This window comes from Onychomys torridus, chromosome 4 (genome assembly GCF_903995425.1).
Source record: "Onychomys torridus chromosome 4, mOncTor1.1, whole genome shotgun sequence".
NCBI lineage: Eukaryota > Metazoa > Chordata > Mammalia > Rodentia > Cricetidae > Onychomys > Onychomys torridus.
In genome coordinates, this window is record NC_050446.1 from 12,098,872 (window position 1) to 12,120,519 (window position 21,648).

A 21,648-nucleotide genomic window follows, 5' to 3' on the forward strand; every position below is an offset into this window, starting at 1 on the left:
GTCCTTGGTGCTCATGCTGTTATGAGGGGAGAGAGAAGGCTCTTCACAGAAAAAGCTCTCCCCAGTGAAATATGACCCCAAGAGTCTTGTATAATATTAGAGGGACCAGCCTTAATATTATTCATCCCAGGGGCTCAGGAGAGAGAACTACTAACGGCAAGGACTATTTTCAGGAAATAGAATCTCAGCACACCAAGTTCCATAGCCCACTTGCTTTAATTCCTCTGGCATAACATCCTATCTACACAGCTTCAGTTCTGTTTTTGTGCCTAGCTCCTTTCTTGCCTGATTTCTCTCTGTACTTATCTATTGCTCCCTCTAAGTTCTACCTTAATTCTCTTGTCTAAACTCTGCCTCACCTGGGGCCTTTTCAGCTTGTTCTTACCCAGCTAGTACTTCCCCATCTGGCTCTTCCTCATCTTCCATCTCGTTCCTCTAGTACTCTCTTCTAGCCCTTCAATCTAGTTCTTCCCCATCTCAGTTTGTTCCTCTCCAGTTCTTCTCCATCTAGTTCTTCCATTCTCTTTTCTCTTCTCTGCTTGTGCCCTGGAAGTCCTGGTATAAAAAGGGAGGGTCCGAGCTAAATTGTGTAAAGCTGTTGCTTAATGTCCACCTGACCCAGGCAGTGTCCCCTTGTGGAATTTACCTTAAGTCAGGAGACTTGCATGTGGGCTGTTATCACTGTTATCCTTGGATGTTGGGCGTCCTCTTGGGCGGTGTTTCCTGTAGTCCTTGAAAATGGCTAAGGGAGATATCCGATTCCAGAGAAAGCCTTTCCTGAGGCTGTTCTCCAAATACCTGGAATGTGTATGTCCAGAGAGTGATCAGTCCACACTGTTAGCCCTTCTTAGGGAAAAGTCAATTGGGAAAACTATAAAGGCGCACATGATTTTTTATAACACAATACAGCTGATATATAATAGGCCAAGTAACACCAAAAATTCCTTGGGATTTGGCTTCCTCTGGAGGAATCCTCTGATCCCTCCAGGTAGTGACTTTGTCATAACCAGCTAAGTTCTTATGATATATTCCTGCGGCCTGTAGCACGAGAGTTTGTGCCTTCAGATACTGTCTAGCACTCATACAGATGGCAGTGATGTACATAAGGGGCACCAGCAAAGCAATTCCATTATTATTCAGTGTGTGTGTGTGTGTGTGTGTGTGTGTGTGTGTGTGTGTGTGTGTGTGTGTCGTGTGCAGGCTGCACTTCAGGGGCCAGCAGAGATGGCTGTGATGCCACAAAGAAGGATGGGGCTATCCAACACATGGATACAGATGAATAAAAAATGGCTTTTGGTTCAAGGGGAACATAGGATTCTATTGTCCCATGCACACCCATGGAAAGTTAGTAAGGGATTTCATGACTCACGTCACCTGTAAGAGAAGCATTCACTACTCTGGTGTCTTATGCCTTTGGGAGAAAAGGATTAAAATCTATAATCCTAGAAGTTGTCAGGGCGTGGCCCTGCATCTCTGTAGTAACCCTAGAGGTAGGGCCAACCATCACCTTAATCACACAGTACAAAGAGGCAGACAGACCCAGAAGACTGGCAATTAGATTTTACCCACTACCATTCCGTAGAGACTATAATACCCTCTGGTGCTTGCTGACACTTTCTCAGGGTGCACTGAGGCCTATTCTACTTAGACCAAAAGATTCAAGAAGTTGTCAAGACCTTTTTGAAAGAAGTTATTCCCCACTGTGGACTCCCCAAATCACTCCAATGTGACAATGGGCTTCCCTTTATCTGTAAAATAACCCAAGAGAGCTCACAGGCCTTGGGTATGACCTATTATTGGTACATTTCTTTACTCTTTCAGAAATGTAGACTGGGCAAAGTCACCTATTAGGATCTCTCTGGCAAAAATATGCCCAGAAGCCCCAGGGATGTGGTTATGTTAGCTTCCTGATGCTTTATTAAAAAGTAGAATCAGGCGGGACACAGTGGCACATGCCTTTAATCCCATCACTTAGCAGGTAAGATGCAAGTGGATCTTTGTGAGTTTGGCAGTAGCTTCCTGGTCTACATAGTGAGTTCTAGGCCAGCTAAGGCTACACAATGAGACCCTGCCCAAAAGGTCTTAGATTACAATCATAAGGCACTTTCAGCTCATGATAATAAATCTTGTGAGCCACAAGGACAGCCAAGAAACTTTGTGTTATTGAAATTCTGGAGGGAAGGGTCCCCATCAGATCAGTTCCTTCTGAGTTGGAAGGGCCCTTTCCAGATCCTCTTGAGTCCACCCATGGTAGTAAAGCTATAGGGCCAACCCTTGCAGAACCAAGCCTCCAAAAGGAAACTTGCTCCTTTAGGCCTCCAAAGTTTCACATCATCCTGAACATCCGTACCCAAGAACCATTAAAATACTCAAAACTTCTATAAGAAGTTTGATTATAAGTCTATCAGTCACAGCCTAACTTTTTGCTTTAAGTGATGGCTTGGTGGGTTCCTTCCAGGTACTCTGAGTATAACAGTACATACTCACTGACTACGACTTCTCACTGTTTCTTGCATTCCACCCCAAGAGTTTCTGTTTCTGAATTGTCCTTTGTGTCCTTTGAGTGCTCACATGTGTGTGCATGCACTCACCCATGTGCAAGCATTTGTGTGTGTGTGTGTGTGCGCGCGTGTGTGCACATGGGCTCATGAGTACAGGTGCTTGACGAGATTAGAGATGTCAGATCCCCTGTAGCTGGAGTTATAGGTAGTTGTGAGCTATCAAACATGGTTGCTGGGAGCTGAACTCAGGTCCTTTGGAAGAGCAGTAAATGCTCTTAGCTGCTGAGCTATCTCTCCAGTCCTGTGCTAGTCAGTTTTTGTCAACTTGACACAAACTAGAGTCCCCTGGGAAGACAGAACCTCACTGAGGAATTGTCTCCACCAGACTGCAACATTTTCTTGGTTGCTAATTGATGTGGGAAGGTCCAGCCAGCCCACTGTGGGCAGTGCCACCCCTGGGCATGCGGTCCTAGATTGTATAAGAAAGCAGATGGAGTGAGCCATGGTGAGCAAGTGTTCCTGTCTCCTGGCTCCTGCTTGAATTCCTGCCTTGGCTTCCCTTGATGACGACTCTAACCTGTAAGATGTAATGAACCCTTCCCTCCCTGAGCTAATTTTGTTCCTGCTTTACACAGCAACAAAAAGCAAACTACAACAATCCCAATTCACCTTTAAAAAGGTCATCCCTGAGATTTTATGTACAAATAAGTTACATTACAGAGACTGAGCAGGGTGTATTTAGGAATATGTGTGTGTGTAACAGTAATTCATAAAAATAGGTCACAAATTTAAAAGAGAGCAAGGATATTATATAGGATGTTTTTGCAAGAGGAAAGAGAAAGGAGAAATGATAAATTATATTACAATCTCAAAATTAAAATAAGTTATAATATAAGAAAAAATTATTTATTGGTGCTAGAGACATGTTCAGAGGTTAAGAGCACTGATCCCCGGCACCCACATGGTGGTTCTCAACTGTCTGTAACTCCAGTTCCAGCATACCTGGTGCCCTCTTCTGGGCTCCATTGCATGCAGATGGTGCATAGACACACATGCAGGTAAAAACATGCATATAAATAAAATAACACAATACAAGTTTTATTTTGTATATTATTTTATGTATATGGGTGTTTGCCTGCATGTATTTCTGTATTCCATATGCATGTCTTGTGCCCTCATGGCCACTGGATGCCCTGGGACTGGAGTTACAGACAATTGAGAGCCATCATGTAGTCACTAGGAATTGAACCTGGGTTCTCTGGAAGAGCAGCCAGTGTTCTTAACCATTGAGGCATCACTCCAGCCCCTCACTTTGTTTTTTTGAGACAGGGTCTCTCTTGGCCTGGAGCTCACTGACTAGGTTGGGCTAGTTGTCCAGGAAGTCCCAGAGATCTTCTGTCTCTGCTGCCTCAGTACTGGGGTTACATGGGTACATGGGTCTTGTCCCTCCATGCCAGGATCTTAAGTGTGTCCTAGGGATTGAACTCAGCTCCTCATGCTTGCACAGCCAGCATTTCACTGAGTTTCCTGCCTTCGCCCTAGAATTTATCTTGTGTTTAAACACATTCTCAGTATGTAACCAAAGACATGTATTTAAAAGTTTTCTTGGGGCTGGAGAGATAGTTCAGAGGTTAAGAGCACCGACTGCTCTTCTAAAGGTCCCGAGTTCAATTCCCAGCACCCACATGGTGCCTCACAACCATCTCTAATGAGATCTGGCGCCCTCTTTGTACATAATAAATAAATAAAAATAAATAAATAAATCTTTAAAACTTTTCTTTTTCTTTCTTTCTTTCTTTCTTTCTTTCTTTCTTTCTTTCTTTCTTTCTTTTTTTTTTTGAGACAGGGTTTCTCTGTAGCTTTGGAGGTTGTCCTGGAACTCGCTTTGTAGACCAGGCTGGCCTCGAACTCACAGAGATCCACCTGCTTCTGCCTCCCAAGTGCTGGGATTACAGGCGTGTGCCACCACTGCCCGGCTACTTAACTCCTTTCTAGCCTGGACCCAACAGTGTGTTATTGATGTTAGTAAAAGTAATCACTGCATTTGGGAATGACTGCCATTTCTAGTGTTCCAGGTCTGCTGTGTGGGTTTCTTCTCTGGAAGTCACAACTGAATATAGCACCTATAACTCACTGAGGAGGAGCAGTAAGAATCAGTTACATGCCAAGCAGTTACCATGTGTTAATTCCCCATGGCCCATACATATCACCATCCTGGACACAGGACGTGTTTTTCTTTAATAGAAACCAACTACCAAGCATGGTACCTATAGCCCAACACCAAATTATGTGACATTCAATAGAGTTTTCTCTGAACTGAAACAGCCTCTCCAGGAGGGAGGGAAGGCTCCTGAGACTTAGGAGGTAGACAAACACCACATGTCTGGAGAAGCAGAAACTCCTAAGATTCTTAAAGGCCCCTCCTCAGCTTTACAAAAGGAATAAAGAGCTTTGGGACTGTTGAGCTCCCTGCAAGCTGTGCAGAGCGCCAGGGTTGCAGCCATTGTCCTCACTGGTGTAGTGGGGGTAGACTTTTTGGTGAAATAGCTGCTTTTTTGTGGGGTCATCCCTGCTCCTAAAAGTAGCCCCTTGTGCATGTTCTGGCTAGTAACCCCAGTAAGAACTCATTAATTTACCAGGCTGGACTTTGCTGCAGTGATGACATTATTATTAATTATTATGTGTTCCCTTCCTGTGGTGAGTAGACACACATGTGTTGTTGCATCTTAGAAAGAAATCTCTCACACAACATGTAACTCTGTTCCTAAACTCCTTAGGGTCTTGACAGATAGTCACAAAGGTAAAGAAATGGGGCTGGAGCTGGGCAGCAGTGGCACATGCCTTTAATCCCAGCACTCTGTGAGTTCAAGGCCAGCCTGGTCTACAGAGGGAGATCCAGGACAGGCACCAAAAACTAACAGAAAAACCCTGTCTCGAAAAAACAAACAAACAAGCAAATAAACAAACAAAGAAAGCAACAACAAAAAAGAAATGGGGTTGGATACAAGGCTCAGTGGTCAAGAGCACTTGTAGGACCTGAGTTTGGTTTCCAGCATCCATACATCATACACCTCATAACTGCCCATAACTCCAGCTTCAGGGGACCTGACACTCTCTGTTGACCTCCATGAGCATTGTTTTCATGTAACCCCCCCCTCACACATACATACACACACACACACACACACCACAGAGGGTAGGGAAGAAGCTCAGTCAAGTGGTTAGGAGCACTGGCTGCTCTTCCAGAGGACCTGAGTTCAATACCCAGTATCTCACGGTGGTTCACAACTGTCAGTAACTCTAACCTCTAATTCCAGAGGATCTGATGCCATGTTCTGCTCTTTTCGGGCAATGGGCATGCATGCGGTTCACATATGTACTGTTGTGGGGTATTCACCAGATAAGACTGCTTGGACATGGGTTTAAGCCAATAGAAACTCTCTATTTGCCTGCCAGCGACTACACTGGGTGTTTGGGATCCCAGTGGATCCCTGAACCTTTCTCAGGGTGAGATTTTAAGCACAAAAACCATATCCTGGTCTGACATACTTCAGTTAACAAGAAAGTTAGCCAGAAGAGGAACTACAGAGGCCAAAAAAGCAAGATTAGTACATTTAGAGACTTCCCCAGAACTAGGGACTTTGATGGAGTAGGTCTTTGTCTTTGTTTTGGCAGGTGGTGCTGTCTCTGTGCTGAGTTGTATGGCCTGAGTAGTAGTCCCACCATGGAGTAGTTATGTTAAGGTCCGGGACTATGATCTGGGGACCTGACATACATATATGCAGGCAAAACAGGCATACATATAAAATAGTAAAGCATCTAATTAAAAGATGGCCAGGCATGGTGGCAAATGTTTTTAATTTCAGCAGTTGGGAGGCAGAAGGAGGTGGATTTCTGTGAGTTCAAGACCACCTGGTCTCATAGTAAGTTCCAGGACAGTCAAGGCTACACAGAGAGACTTTGTCTCCAAAAATATCCCCCAGAACCCCTTCAAAAAATGAGATGCAAGACCAGCTTGTTTTTGGTGCCTAAAGAATTAGAAAGTGCCAGTTATATGCACCGGGTGTGGGGGTGGTGGGTGGTGGGGTGTGTGTGAGTGTGTGTGTGTGGGGTGCGGTCTGTTTGGTCCATTGTGGGTATCTTGTCTTTTCTGTGGTTTAGGCCTTTGCTACATCTGAACTGCCAAGCTCCTGATGTCCTCCACAACTGTCTTCACAGTGGTAGCTTCCCTTCTTCACACCCTGATACCTCTGCTTGAAGTACTTACCTTTGCATTCTGTGGGGTGTGTAGATTCTCAGACCCTCTGGACACCCCCCTGATCTTACCCTATTCCAGGTAGGGCATCTTTTACTTTACCGGGAGTGTGGGAAGCAGCTGCAACATCAGTACTGAGATGGATACAATACTGAAGTGGACACAGTAACAAGTAGATACAGTACTGAGTAGATACTGTTATAGTTTAGTGGCTACGAATCACACTGAACAACAAACCCATGTTGAAGTTTTATTGAAAGGGGGTGGGGAGGTTCGTGGAGGCCTGCCTCTGAAAGGGATAGGAGAAGGGAGGGGGAATGGGCAGAGCTTGCTTTTTTTTTTTTTTTGTGGTTTTTCAAGACAGAGTTTCTTCTTTTTTTAAAAAAAAAATTATTATGTACACAGAAGAGGGTGCCAGATTGTGAGCCACCATGTGGGTGCTGGGAATTGAACTCAGGACCTCTGGAAGAATAGTCGGTGCTCTTAACCTCTGAGGTACCTCTCCAACCCCCAAGACAGAGTTTCTTTGTGTAGCTTTGAAGCCTGTCCTGGAACTTGCTCTGTAGACCAGGCCTCGAACTCACAGAGATCCACCGGCATCAGCCCGAGTGCTGGAACTAAAGGTGAGCGCCACTACTGCCTGGCTTAGAGCTCGCTTTTAAAGGGGGCTTAGCGCATGGGTATAGGTTACATAGTGACATATGGCCATAGGACCCTTGGCTGACTAGGCATCTGCCTGAATCCTGACAGGGCATGTGCGCAGGAGGTATTAGTGGTTACAGCTGAGGGCCTGGGGATAGGCCAGGTGATGCTGGAAATTATAACATTCCTCCCTTTTGTTTATTATAAAAAGTAAGTTAGGGATAGATAGCAAGTAGGTGGGAAATGAGGGTGCTGGGTTCTCCAGACTGCTTCTTGCTGGCTTGGGAGGCGTCAGTCATCTTTGGGGGACTTGAGAAAGCCGAGGCGCTGGCCGTGTCCTGGGAGAGCCGACTGTTTCACTGCTGTCCAGGCTCCATGGAACCGGCATTGTTGGGACCTGGCGAGATGCTGTCACACGTGACTCCAAGTCGACTCCCTGGAGCTTACAAGAATGTTTAAGTTTACAAGAAGAGATAAGCTTTAGACACATTAAAAACAACCAAAAGGAATTTAAAATCCTGAGCTTGTGACTGAAAATATAGTGGTGTAGTATAATGGGTAGTACTCTGTCAGAGCTCGATTAACAGCTTGTCGGAATTCTATCGGTTAGTGTTAAAGTTATGGACAGTAACATAGTGAGAAAGAGGAATCTAGAACATGTCTTATTCTTTTATACATCCCAAATCACTTTCTCCTGATCACCAATTATGCTTCCCCATCTTCATATAAACAACGCTTAAAGCACCTGGTCCTTTCCCATCACCGCAGCATCACCTTGACACTCAGGAGACACAGGTGGTTGATTGCTGAGGACAGTCAATAGTAAAGAGGTACACTGAAATCTGTTCTGTGAGTCTCCTTCTTGAGTCTGGGAGTGTGGATATCTCTGGGGTGTTGTTTCTTACCACCTGGGTACCTTTAATAGCCTTTACACCTTCAGCTCTGTGGCTAATGGTTGGTGGTCATGTAATAACAGCTAATTAATTTAATTAGAGATTTTGAATGTCTTTGGAGATACACAGAGAAAATTGATGAAGCAAGGTGTGATTAGTAGAGACAGGAGAACACAGAGAGGGGTCAGGAAGGAATGAATATGGGGTTCCCAATCTGGTAAGGTTGAGTACAATGTGGGGTGAAACCTCATTCTTCTGGAATTGGAGACAAGGCAGTTGGTATCAGTGTCTTCTGAAACTTGAGCAGGGTCTTTTGGGGTTGATGTATATGAAGAAAAATTATCTTGAGGTAGGGGGATATAGGACTTGAGGTGGGATAAGTGAATCCAATGAGGGAGGCCCTCAAAGTTAGCAGCTGTGGGGGTTACAAGAATTACCTCGAAGGGGCCCTGCCATTTAGGGGAAAGGTGCTGTGGGATCTCTTTCTGTATACTGTGAATATATGTTGCTTCCATTGGTTAATAAATGAAGCTGCATTGGCCTATGGCAGGGCGGGATGGAGCCAGGTGGGAAATCAGAGAGAGAGGAGAGAGAGGGAGAGAGAGAGAGAGAGAGAGAGAGGAGAGAGAGAGAGAGAGAGAGAGAGAGAGAGAGAGAGAGAAAGAAGAAGAAGAAGAAGGAGGAGGAGGAGGAGGAGGAGAAGGAGGAGGAGGAGGAGGAGGAGGAGGAGGAGGAGGAGGAGGAGAAAGGCATAGTCAGGGCAGATGCAAAACACAGATTAATAGGAATGGGCTAAGTTATAAGAGCTAGCTAGCAAGAAGCCCGAGCCATAGACCAAACAGTTTATAATTAATATAAGCCTCTGTGTGTTTATTTGGGACTGAACGGCTGTGGGACTGGGCGGGACAGAAACTTCTGCCAAAATTTGGTGCCCATGTGATCCCCATCAAAATTCCAACACAATTCTTTACAGACCTTGAAAGAATAGCACTCAACTTACTATGGAAAAACAAAAAACTCAGGATAGCAAAAACCATCTGTACAATAAAAGAACTTCTGGGGGTTGGGGATTTAGCTCAGTGGTAGAGAGCTTGCCTAGCAAGCACAAGGCCCTGGGTTCGATCCTCAGCTTCACATAAAAAAAAAAAAAAGAACTTCTGGCAGTATCCCCATCTGTGATTTCAAGCAGTACTACAGACTCATGAGCTGACCTAGTCTGGTGATCGGATGGCCAAACACCCTAACTGTCATGATAGAAATCTCATCCAATGACTGAGGGAAGCGGATGCAAAGATCCATGGCCAGGCCCCAGGTAGAGCTCCAGGAGTCCAATTGGCAAGAAAGAAGAGGGACTGTATGAGCGAGAATTGTTGAGACCAAGATTGGAAAAAGCACAGGGACAAATAGACAAACTAATGGAAACACATGAACTATGAACCAATAGCTGAGGAACCCCCAACTGGATCAGGCCCTCTGGACAAGTGAGACAATTGAATAGCTTGAACTGTTTGGGAGGCACCCAGGCAGTGGGACTGGGACCTGTCCTTAGTGCATGAGCTGGCTGTTTGGAACCAGGGGCTTATGCAGGGACACTTCACTCAGCCTGGGAGGAGGGGGCTGGACCTGCCTGGACTGAATCTTCCAGGTTGAGCTGAATCCCCAGGGGAGTCTTTGCCCTGGAAGAGATGGGAATGGGGGGTGGGCTGGGGAAAAGGCAGAGGGTGGCGGGAGGGAGGACAGGGGAATCCATGGCTGATATGTAAAAATAAATTAAATTATAAAATAAAGTAAAATAAATCCTCATGCAATTGGCATAAAAACAGACAGGTTGATCAATGGAATCAAATTGAACACCTAGATATAAATCCACACACCTATGGACACCTTTTTTTTTTTTAATTTTAGAAGTCAGAATTATTCAGTGGAAAAAAGAAAGCATCTTCAACAAATGGTGTTGGTCTAACTGGATATCAGCATGTAAAAGAATGTAAATAGATCCATATCTATTACCTTGCACAAAACTCAAGTCCAAGTGGATCAAAGATATTGGCATAAAACCAGATACACTGAACCTAATAGAAGAGAAAGTGGAGAAAACATTGGCACAGGAGCCAACTTCCTGAAGAGAACACCAATAGTGCAGGCACTAAGGTCAACAATTAATAAATGGGACCTCATGATATTAAGAAGCTTCTGTAAGGCAAAAGACAGCATCAATAAGACAAAATGGCAGCCCACAGAATGGGAAAAGATCCTCACCAACCCCACATCTGACAGAAGGTTAATAGCCAAAGTACACAAGGAACTCAAGAAACTAGATGTTAACAAATCAAATAATTCAATTAAAAAATAGGGTATAGATCTAAACCAAGAATTCTCAACAGAAGAATCTCAAATGGCCAAAAATCACTTGAAGAAACATTCAACATCCTTAGCCATCAGGGAAATGCAAATAAAAATGCCTCTGAGATCCCATCTTACGCCTGTCAAAAATAGAAACTAAGATGATAAAAAACACTAGTGACAGCTCATAATGAAGAGGATGTGGATCAAAGGGAACACTTCTCCATTGCTGATAGGTGTGCAAACTTGTGCAGCCACTTTGGAAATCAATATGACAGTTTCTCAGAAAACTGGGAATCAATCTACTCAAGACCCAGCTATACCACTCCTTGGTGTATACCCAAAAGATACTCCATCCCATCACAAAAATGCATGCTAAACTATGTTCATAGCAATTTTATTCATAATAGCCAGAAACTTTGAATAACCTCGATATCCCTTAACTGAAGAATGGATTTAAAAAGTGTGGTACATTTACACAATGGAGTATTACTCACTTGTATAAAAAAATATTGTGAAATTTGAAGGCAAATGGATGGAACTAGAAAAAAATCATCTTGTGTGAGGTAACCCAGACCCAGAAAGACAAACAGTGTCTCTACTCAACGTATCAGCTGTAAAGTAAAAGATAATCATGCTAAGGTTCCCAGACCCAGAGAAGCAAAGTGACAAGTAGAGCTCAACCAGGGTTATGACTCTCTTGGGAAGGAGAAATAGAATAGATATGTTGGGTGGACTGGGGGTGGGTGGGGACAGGAGCAGGAGGAGGGACCAGGTGGGGGAGGATGGCAGGAAAGAAAGTCAAGGTAGAAATCTAGTGCAGTGGTAACTCCCAGGAATCTAAGAGAATGACCCTAGCTAAGACTCCTAGTAATGGGAGATACAGAGCCTGAATTGGCCATCTTCTATAACCAGGCAAGACTTCCATTGGAGGGGTTGGGACTCCAACCCAGCCACAAAACCTTCGACCTACAATTTGTCCTGCCAGCAAGATGTGCTGGGGTAAAGGAGGCACAGAAATCATGGGAATGGTCAACCAATGACTGGTCCAGTTTGAGACTCATGCCGTGAGAGGGAGCCCACCCTTGACACTCTTGGGGAAACAGAAACCAGAGGCTGGATGGCCCAGAGACCTAAGATAGAACCAAAAGTGCCCTTTAAAAAGTAAATGAAATGATTCCTAATGATATTCTGTATACTTATAAACAGGAGCCTGACATAGTCACCATCAGAGAGGCTCTGTCCAGCAACTGATTTCCACAGCCAAACATTAGGTGGAACTTGGTGAATCCTGTGGAAGAAGGGGAGGAAGGATAGTAGGAGCTGGAAGGGACAAGGACACCACAAGAAAACCCACAGAATCAACAAACCTGGACTAATAGATATTTAAATGAGAATCAGGGAGCCTGTGTGGGTCTAACCTACACCCTCTGCATATACGTTTTAGTTGTGTAGCTTGGTGTTTTCACGAGACTCCTAACAGGGGGAGTGGGGACTATTTCTGATGATTTTGTCAGCTTTGGGACCCTTTCCTCCTACTGAATTGTTTCATCCAGCCTTAATATGATGGGAAGAACCTATCTTATTGCAATTGATATACCATGTTTGGTTGATATCCCTGGGAGGCCTGCCCTTTTCTGAAGGGAAATGGAGGAGTGGATGGGGAGGAAGGAGGGAGGGACTGAGAGGGGAGAAGGGCAGGGAAATTATAGTACAGGTGTAATATATGAGAGAATGAATTAATAATAAAATGTGGGTCTTCTTTCCTCCATTAAGCCTCTGTGAAAGCGTCTTCACAGATACACCCAGAGATACACTTCTTTCCATGGCGATAATAAATCCAGGCAATTTGACAATGAAGAGAAACCATCATGGTGCCCAACTGGATTTATTGTGGAAAGGCAAGTGTGTTAGTCACTCTCTTCACTGCTGTGATCAGATACCCAAGGAAGCACTCTAAGGGCACCAAGTACTCATTGTAGGGAGAGGAATGGAATTGTGTCTAGTTTTAGCTACTCTGAGGAAACCTACCCACCTCACTTTCAAAGCATGTGCCATGCCACTTGAAGCGTTCCCAATGAACTAAGACCAAAAGTGTACAAAGTGATGATTGTCACCAGCATCAACTTTGTTCTGGAGGGACCGGGTATTGTGGAATATTAGTTTAAAATGTGTTACATTTATTTATGTTGTGGAGTACTTGTTTAATGATGCGAAGGTGTGTTGCATTTGTTTATGTTGCATTTGTTCAATTCTGTAAAGCTGTGTTACTTTGCCTGTCTAAAACATCTGATTGGTCTCATGAAGAGCTGAATGGCCAATAGCTAGAGAGAACTAGGAGAGAGAAATAGGTGGGGCTGGCAGGCAGAGAGAGTGAATAGGAGGAGACATCTAGGGAAAAGAAGAGCCAGGAGCAAGAAAAGGAGAAGGAGAGGAGGATGCCAGGGGCCAGCCACCCAGCCACACTGCCAGCCACAGAGTAAGAAGGAAAGGAAAGAAAGATATATAGAATAAAGAAAGGTAAAAGTTTAGAGGCAAAACATAGTTAAAGAGAAACAGTATAATTGAAATTAGAAAAGATGGCTAGAAGTAAGCCAAGTGAAGGCTGGGCATTCATAAGTAAGAATAAGTCTCCAGTATGTATTTGGGAGCTGGGTGGTAGGCCCCCAAAGAGTAAAAAATAAAACAAAACTCCAACTTCAACCAGGTGACACCAGATCTGATGAATTATTGTGATAAAGTGGGTCTGATCTCTGTAGCTTTTCCAGCTGAGAGCCATGTGGCTCATTAATTGAGGAACTCCCTAAGCAAGGGGAAGGGATTGGCTGCAGGGCAGCCAGAGAGGATGACTGGAGCCCATTCGGTCTGGGTCCAGGAAACAGGACCTCATTCAGGAGGAATGCAGCTGATGGCAAGCAAACATCTCAGTGTTTTGTCCTCCCAAAAAAGGGAACAGAAGGTTCCAGAAAGACATTTTGAAGATAACAGAGTTCCTTACTTTTTTATTCCATGGGTTTAATTTAATTAAGTGAAATTTACTCTTCTGGCAATGGATTTTCCTGTGAGTTCATAATAAATGCATAGAAAATTATATATGAGCCGGGTGTAGTGGCACACACCTTTAATCCCAGCACAGGTGGATTTCTGTGAATTCTGATCTACATAGTGAGTTCCAGGACAAACAGAGCTGCATAGCGAGACTCTGTCTCAAAAGCAAAAGTAAGGAAAGAACATTAAATATGAAAAATTATTAATACCATAATTGGCAGATGTGTTTTACAGATGTGTACAGATATGTTGAAAAGGCTCTCTATGTCTCAGATGTGAAAGGTATTTGCACTTTCATAACATTTCAGCACATAATATTGAACAAAAATGTGGAATGAGGGCTCAGGATATGGTTCAATAGATGAGAGCTCTGGCTGAGCATGAGGGAGGACCTGAGTTCAAATCCTCAGCTCTGTGGACATCAGAGACAAAAGAATTGCTGGGGCCTGGTGGCTGCCAGCCTAGATCCAAGTTCAGTGAGAGATCCTGTCTCAAGGAATAAGGTGGAGAATGGTAGCGCAGGATACTGGACATTCTACTCTGGCCTCTGGACATATGGGTGGGCATTTGCCCTTATACACAACACGTGTGTACATACCTTCTACCCAATATGGCATTGAATAAGAGAGATATGCCCTTGACGTTCTGATAGAAGAAGCCACTGGATGATCTCTGGCAAGGCATTTGGGCAATATAAACATATTTTGGTACACACCATTTACAATTTTGTGGTGATCACCTATTCAAAAGTATAGAAATAGGGAAAGGAAAAGATGTTTGTACAAGTTATTAAAACATGGATGCAAACATTAGAATAACCTGGAACAATGAAATTACAGTTTCTCGGGCGTGGGACTGAGAGGCTCAGAGTTGGGTCAAGAACCAATGTTTATGAAGAGTGTTGCTGATCTCTGAAGTGGTGTGTGTTCATTTCTTGGATTAAAGAATGAACCAGGGATGTGGGTGGAATGAGGGCCTGTGGAGGCACCTGCCATACAAGAGCTTTGGAGATGTGGTGGACCTGGGAGACTGGTTGAGAGATGAGAGGAGAATAGCATTTCAGGTATAGCTGAATGGGACCATACTGGCCATTGTGGTCTTGCTCTCTCCTAGAAGCAGCCAGAGAAGTTCTGTTTTTCATGTTCTGGACACACTTGGAGTTCCATTTCTCTCTGTCAATCTCCAAGGCTTTGCTCTGGGAGACATGGGGGGAGAGGAGAAGGTCTTGTGCTTCTGAATGTGTTTAGAGCACCCCATAGCCCCAAACCTGTGCAGATGTCCTGTGCAGGTTGAGGACAGTGCTCTCTAAATCCCAGGGCAAATCCAAGGCTGGTAGAAGATGGGTAGGGAAGGCATGGTGGCAGGAGCCTGAGGTGACTGGTCACACTGCATCCATAGTCAGGAAGCAGAGAGAGGGGAACACTGTTGATGCTCATACCTCAGCTCAGGGAGAGTGCCACCCATACCCAGGGTAGGTCTTCCCTCCTGAGTTGAAGCTCCCTGAAATGCCCAGAGGTTTGTTTCCCAGTTTTAACATCAAAAAATACGGGTATTTCCTCAAAGGGGAAAAGAGACAGTTTATTCTGGAGGCCAATATGAGTGACCACAGTCCAGGAACACAGACTTGGGGTGCCCCAGATTTCATGTACTGATGTGGCAACAGTTTGATGTAGGTTTTATGGTAACAGAATAAAGAAAACCACCAATCAAGACACTTTCAAACATCAAATACATGAGTTAAAGCACAGTGGGGAAATCTCTGCTGCAAGCCTCAGATACTATCTGATGATATTTTTAGCCTTTGGTTGGTAGAGAGAATGGTGTGTTAGGTTAATGTATTTTAGAAGGTTTTTTGTGTTTTTACTTTTACTTGTTAGTCACAAACATGTTAGGTCAGACACAGGGTGGGCACATAATGACTATTAAGGAAGGCGAAGATGGCCCCAAGATAAATTGTAGCTAGATTCTCGACCAGTAACATTCCAACTTCTCATAATCAGGTAATCAGCCTTGTAGAAGGTACTTGGAAGGTTTAGCTTCTTTGGTTTCTCTAAATTAGGTTTTTCTAAACCAAGCTGACAAGATTAGCCAACATTTGGGAGGTGAAGACAGGAAGATCTCTGTGAATTCAAGGCCAGCATGGTCTACATAGTGAGGTAGAGAAGCCTGGGATACATAGTGAGACCCTGTCTCAAAACAAATAAAACAATCAACAATGATCAATACCAGCAACAAATGCCGACACAACACCAAAGCAAACCAGAAAGAATGTGACCGTTTATCTTCAGTGTTTAGGCCACTGATCATTCTGAGTTATGTTATGTGTGGGGTTAAGGCCTGGGTGACACAGAGGATTCCTCATTTGACTTCTGCTGCTGTAGCATGATCCTGACCAGAGATCTCTGAGCATCATCTACTCCACAGATTCCACTTTAGCCAACAGACTCAGTCTGGGGACATTGAGGGGATGCCAAGGGGTAGTGCAGGGACCTGTCTTTCTTGCTCACTGAGTATCCCACCACCCATGAAACAGTCCACACACTGCCTGCGACAGACAAAGGAGCTGACCCTCCCCTTTACCAGCTGCACTCAGGAAAGCAGGGCCTGCTCCTTGTCTGGGTAACACAGTAGAGCTGGCCCAGATGGTGTAGGTGTGGGAGAGCTGACCCTCAGGGTGTGAAAGCTGGAGAAGTGGCCCTAACCCTTGCTCATTGCTGCAAGCAGTAAACTAGCCAGGGTAAAGCTGGAGAGCTATCTCACTCTGGTGGTGAGGACCAGGGGAGGGGACAGCTGGTGGGCTGACCAACCCTGCACTACTCAGGCCCAGAATGAGGCTTATGAGCTGGCCCACCCCAACATCCACCCCATCTATGACCTGCAGAAGCTTGTGAAGGGGACAGTCCTGCAGACCCAAAGCTGCAGGATCTCCATGATACAGGGCAACAACAGGGTGTCCAAGAGGAGTCCCAGTGAGGGCCCAGTATTGATAGTGTAGCAGAAACCAGAGGCCTTGAACCAGACCAATGACTCTTTGCAATGAACACTTGCAAGTAAAGATATATGAATAAAAGGGTTTACTGCGTGACTCACTGTGCCTCACTACAGCTTCCATGACAAGATTCCCCCCCCCCCCCCCGTGCCTTTTTTTCTCTTAAATTTTGCTTTATTTTATTTGGGGGGAGGTTGCAATGGCAGAGGGTGGATACAAAGGGATGGGGAGATGAACTGGATCAAGATGTATGATGTGAAAGACACAAAGAATAAACAAAAAGAAAGTTAAAAAACTTTTTAAGAAATGAGGAAAAAAATAAAAAGAAACATCTTGCAGATCAGCAGCACTTTTACCCTTGAGGAGCTGGGCTGAGTGAGAATCGAGCCTGGAGAGAAGGGAGTGCCTTGGTAGGCAGTCTGGAGAGAGGGGCCACTAGCCAGGGCTTCTGACTCCTCAAGGCATGTACCTCCCCCTCTGCCAGGTGGAGGCCTGCATTGGAAGTACAAATTGGGGGACAGTGAGAAGAAGCTGCCTCACTCTGAGTTGCCCAGTGCCCCATTCCTGAATGGAGGTCACAGCTGGAAGAGCCTTCACCAGCTGAGTTCAGGGGACATGCTCTTTCTCCTGAAGACGCAGGTCACAGCAGCCTGTCTTGTTGCCTGCCTTTGCTAACACCTTTAGAACCCAGTGTGTCGTAAGTGCTCAGGACCGGGAGTTTTCCATCTAGATTTAATTGCAAGGTGTGAGAAATATCACTGACCTGTGGGTTGTTTAGTGGATGTGCATTCAAGTTGCTCAGTGTAGGGAAATGATGCCATATTGGAGTCAGGAGAAGGAGGGCTGGGGGCATGGGTTCCAGCTCCAGTGCTGGTTAAACTTGGGGTGGTGCTGCATGCCTGTGACCACAGCATTTGGGAAGTAGAAGCTGATGAGGTTCAAGGCTGTCCTGCAGAGTGTGATCAGGCCAGCCTGGGATACAGGGTACTCTGCCCAGAGATAGAGAAAGAAAGAGAGGTGGGGAGAAAGCTGTGAGAAGGAAGAGGAAGGAGAGGTAAGAGAGGATGGAGAGATAAGAGAGAGGGATGCTGGGCAGTGGTGGCACATTCCTTTTATCTCAGCACCTGAGAGGCAGAGGCAGACAGATCTCTGTAAGTTTGAGGCCAGCCTACCCTACAGACCAAGTTCCAGGACAGTCAGAGCTGTTATACAGAGAAACTCTGTCTCAAAAAACAAACAAGCTAGGTGGTGGTGGCGCACGCCTTTTAATCCCAGCACTTGGGAGGCAGAGGCAGGCGGATCTTTGTGAGTTTGAGGCTAGCCTGGGCTACCAAGTGAGTAGTTCCAGGAAAAGGCGCAAAGCTACACAGAGAAACCCTGTCTTGAAAAACCAAAACCAAAAACCAAAAACCAAAACCAAAAAACCCCAAACAAACAAAAACAAAAACAAACAAATAAATAAAAAAGAGAGAGAAGGAGGGTGAGAGGAAGAGAAAAGAGATGAGAGAAGAAGAGGGGAGGGAGAAAGGTGAGAGAGAATATCAGAACAAACAGTCAGGAGAGGAGAGTTTGGAGGAGGGTTGATAGAGTAAGAAAGAACCTAAGACAAAGAAGACAGAGGGGCAGATTTGGGGGAGCACAGCAAAGGGAGACTAGAGCAGACAGCAGGAGGAGGCATCCACAGTCCCTGGGATCTGAGGTGTGGGTGAGATACTGCCTGTGACCATGGTGACACCTGGCTCCTGTAGACACATTTGGGCAAATGAGAAGACTGCCAGAGTTTTCCCCTGCCCACAGGTGTTCAGGACTGGGTTTTCTCTGGGTAGCTGTGTCTCAAAGTCTGGGCAGTGCCTAACAACTTGCTACCCAGAAACTGAGCCATCCAAGGTCTTGCCATGGACCTCAAAGGTGAGCTGAGGGGTGAGGAAGGGGCTGTAGGTTCCCTCCATTTACTACTTACCATCTGGTTGGGGCTGCATTGCTGCTGTGCCAGAGGCTTAGAGGCAGCAAGTCCAGGCCTGCTGGGCTGTCAGAAATCCTTAAGATCCTTGGATCTGTATGTTTGTGCATGTGTACTGGTGAGGGGTGGGTGAGAGGTGAGTGGGGCAGAGGTCTGGGTCATAGTGGAGAGTCCTTATCTGAATATGCAAGGCTGCTATGGAGGGACATTAAGTGCAAGTGGCCTGCCTCTCTCTTAATGGGACATCTTTTTCTCCACCTGCCTAGGCATTCCACAACAGAGATGGTGGCCAGTGGCCATGAAGCTGGTCTTCTAGGAGCACAGAGAAGTTCATGTCTCCTATGGGAAGAAGGGGAGGAAGGACGCCAAAGGAAGAGTCTCCAGGTGACTGAGTGACCAGTAACCCTACAGGACTAGAGGTGGCTGGAGAGGAGGTGTGACGGGAGGGAGGGTGAGCTGGTCAAGCCCAAATCATGTCGATAGAAAAGAATATTCTTGGTGTTGCACAAAGAAACACACAAACAAAGCACAGTTAATTCAGGAAGGAATTTCATTTTGCAAAAGTGGTATGCTATGCGTGAGCAAGGACATGGGAGCACAAAGCACACTTAGTTTTTATTTTAGTGCCTATGGTGACTGTGACTCACCCCATTGGTGGGAGCTGGACCTTACAACCTGATGTCATTGATTAATTCCTAATCGGCACAAAGGATAAGGGTGTGCTAGTCAACAGGTATGTACACCAGAGTTTTACAAGATAGGGGAGGACAGAGTATTGGCCCTTGATGGCTAATCACCTTAAACAGAAAAATCTTATTTCTCATATTCTCTTTTTTCTCCATGTGGTAAAATGCAAATAACAAAATTACCATCTTAAGCATTTTTTTTCATAACAATGAAGACAGAGTTTTCTTACTTATTTCTGCATGTGGTGTGTATGTGTGTGTGTGTGTGTGTGTGTGTGTGTGTGTGTGTGTGTGTGTGTGTGTGTGTGTCAGAGGACAGCTCTGTGGAGATGCTTCTCTTCCACCTCCTGGGTTCCAGAGCTCAGACTCAGGTTGCCAAGCTTATGCAGAAGGGTTGTAGCTACTGAGCATCGTACTGGCCAGTCTTAGCAACTTTAAGTGCAAAGCTCAGTGTGTTTAAACACCTTCACACTCAGTTTGGTAAGGTGAACTTAGGGGTGGGGAGGAAGCTTGGTGTTGTCCCCACCCACCAGCAAGGGGGCACTGAGTCCTGACAAGTGCCTTGTGCATGTGGGTGCTGCAGGTCACTGATACTTTCCTGGCATGGCCCAGGATGGTTCAGTTTCTGGGATGCAATATGGGATGAGGATGAAGTTGGGTGAGAAAACAAGTTGTGCTTGAAGCTGCATCCCATGGGTCTGGCAGCCTGTGGGTGTGGGTGTGGGTGTGGGTGTGTGGGTATGGGTGGGGTGTGGGTGTGGGTGGGGTTGTGGGTGTGTGGGGTGCCCCAGGAGAGCACTGCAGGTGCTGTGGGGACCAAGGAGCAAAGATGATGCAAAGGGGTGACCAGAGCAGCAAAGACAGGGGTGTGTGGAGGGCTGGAGGCCCAAGGGAGCCAGTTTGTCCTCCACTGGGTCAGCCATGGTTGGTGGGTAAACTCTAAAAGGACAGAAGAGAGAACTGGGTCAGGGCTGCCAGGTGCCAGGGAAGCAGGGCTAGAGGCAGGGAGTGGGGATGAGCAGATGGGAGGAAGGCTGGGGTTCTTGACCTGGGCAGATTTTTCAAGTTGTTCTACAAAGGCAAGGCCACTCATAGATTGGGGTGGGGTCAGGTGGGCGTTGGAGGAAATGTCACCATTTGTTGTCACACAGCTTAATTGGCTTCCTGTAATACTCAGCTCTGCCATTTCTTATTGTTCTGGGTCCCCACCCAAAACTGCCTAGTGCTTTTATGGACCTAAGTGCCTATAGTTTTACCTATTCTATGCATCTTGGTGCAGGCAAAGCCAAAATAAGCACAGCCAAGATGTAAAAGGGAAAGACTTATTGTCCACAGCAGCAAGGGAAGAATGGAACCATTTATAAAGCAATGCTCTCCCTGAATAAACTAAGCTTTCAGTAAGGGTGCCTGCACACAGTCATGTATGGGCTGACCAATTCCTGAGCATACATTTAAATGGGTAGCATTTGAGTTGTATTTTAGTGATAATCGCTACACTGTTACCATCCCCAGTCTTCAGAGATGGTCCTGCAATAGGATCAAATCCCATCCTAAGAGTGGATGATGGGGTGACCCACCTGTAGCCCACTTCACAGTGTTATTGGAATCACACTCACTGTGTGATAGGAGTGATTCAAGTATATTGTGAGTTCCTATCCCAACACCCAGTTTTCTTCATTCTCCAATTCTCTATGTGGTCCTTCATTTATCACTTCCCTTTTAGCTATGTTTTTTATTACAAGGATGTTTGGTAGTGTACTTAGTGATAGAAAATTACAACATGTCCACACGGTTGGGCTTGCCCGGTGGACTGCCTAATTATTTCCTGTTCAAAATAGCCATTTCCAGGTCAGAACATCTCGCGTGGCTAGGACTCCGTGGCTTTACACGGTTGCATAAAGTGCACAGCCATGTAATCTACACATGCGTGGAGTAGCCACATGAAGTCCTGTACACATGCGTGGCCCACTCTTTAAAAAGCCAGCGCCATTTTGCACAGGTCTCTCTTCTTCTCTTCTCTCCTCTCCTCACTCACGTGTGTACTTCACACAGGCCTGTCACCTCTATCCTCTATCCTCTATTAATAAACAGCTCTTCTGTGGATTTGTCATGTTTGGGACGTGTTCCTCACAGGGTAAGAGCGCCGCTAAATAACTAACACTTAGACCATCTTAAAAGCTCACCTGTAAAGTGGGTCCCATTGCTTATGATCAGAACAAGAAAGTCTATTTGGAGTATAAATAACATTGGTAAGGATCCCAGGCTTATATGCCCAAGCTGTTATAAATTTTAGCATAGCCTTTGGATCTTTTCTGGGTACATAGGCCTGCA